Source organism: Meleagris gallopavo, unplaced genomic scaffold, assembly GCF_000146605.3.
Source record: "Meleagris gallopavo isolate NT-WF06-2002-E0010 breed Aviagen turkey brand Nicholas breeding stock unplaced genomic scaffold, Turkey_5.1 ChrUn_random_7180001922762, whole genome shotgun sequence".
Lineage (NCBI taxonomy): Eukaryota > Metazoa > Chordata > Aves > Galliformes > Phasianidae > Meleagris > Meleagris gallopavo.
In genome coordinates, this window is record NW_011185398.1 from 85 (window position 1) to 1,283 (window position 1,199).

Consider the following 1,199-nt stretch of genomic DNA (forward strand, 5'->3'; position numbering starts at 1 on the left):
CTCATCTGGGGAGGTGGGGCTGGGAGATCAGACTGAAGCACTTTCTTACTGGGTGGCTTTTCATATGGCTGCAGAACTGCTGTTTTATCAATTACTGCACTTCCATTAAGACTGAATTAAAAATAGATACCTCAAGAGGCAGTTGTTCAGATTTTGAATACTGAGAATGCATTGGGTGTTTGTTGGGCATTTTCTTTCCTCTTCTGTCAATTGCCTTCTCGTTTCCCTTCCAGGTACCTTCTGTTTTGTTTGCTCCAAGCCATCTCATGTCTCTTCTGACACTTGGGATCAACTCTGCCATGGTGCTAGACTGCGGATATAAAGAAAGCTTGGTGCTGCCTGTATCCTTTCCTAATACAGAATGAAAGCTTTCAGCAGGAAGGCTGTGATGGAAAGCTGATGTTGTACAGACATGGAGTGTGAATGGATCAGCTGATCCAGCTTTTGTTTATAAGATGTCATTACTTGGGGAATCTCCTCACAGCTGCCGTGTTCAGTCTGTGTCCTCTAAAGCTTGGGAAAGATGTTATGGGGCTCCAAGGTTGATTTGTAACTCCATCATTTGTACAGTAGTAATTAGTTTTGAAGAAGGATAGCAAATGCAGGGAAATGTTGATGAGAAACAGCGTTCAGTTCCAGCAGGCTGGGAACTCCGTCAGAAAAAGAGGATTTCCTGATCTTCGTGTAGATTTATGAGGGAACTCCAATTCTGAGCTGCTGGGGTTCTCTTCCTTTGGGAGGAAAAGCCATCCACAAGTAAGTTTGCAGCTACACGTCCTGGCTTATGGCAATGTGATCTCCTTCAGCCTAGATCTAAAAGAATGTAGCTGGAGTGAGTGAATACTGCATGATGAGGATAATATGGGGAGTAACCACGTGTTAATAGCTGTCTTTACCTGTCTTAATTTGCCCTGTTTCAGGGAGCTGGAATATCGGCTGTTGGAGCAGTGCACAGTTGATACAGGATTAGCCAAAGGACAAAGCCTTCCGTCTGTAATGGGTAAGGGCTGCTTGCTGCAGTGTAATAGGAATAGTAATGTATTCATCACATCTTACGTGGTCTTCTCTCGTGATTTCTGTCTCCATACTAAAGTATATTGCTACAGGTCAGCCTCTTGTAACAAAGTTGGAATGGCAGCTCAGATGAAATGTCTGTAGGAAGGTTTCATTGTCTTCTGAGAGAAGACAAACTTTCTGTT

The 1,199-nt window shown here is 43.5% G+C and overlaps 1 long non-coding RNA gene across 1 annotated transcript; it reads left to right on the forward strand.

Moving 5' to 3' along the window:
- The first annotated feature begins 211 nt into the window (after nt 1–211).
- LOC104916578 lies at nt 212–1,021 on the forward strand. The gene is made up of 3 exons (XR_796617.3): nt 212–341; nt 689–756; nt 921–1,021. It is a non-coding gene; the product is annotated as an uncharacterized LOC104916578 (long non-coding RNA).
- The last annotated feature ends 178 nt before the right edge of the window (nt 1,022–1,199 follow it).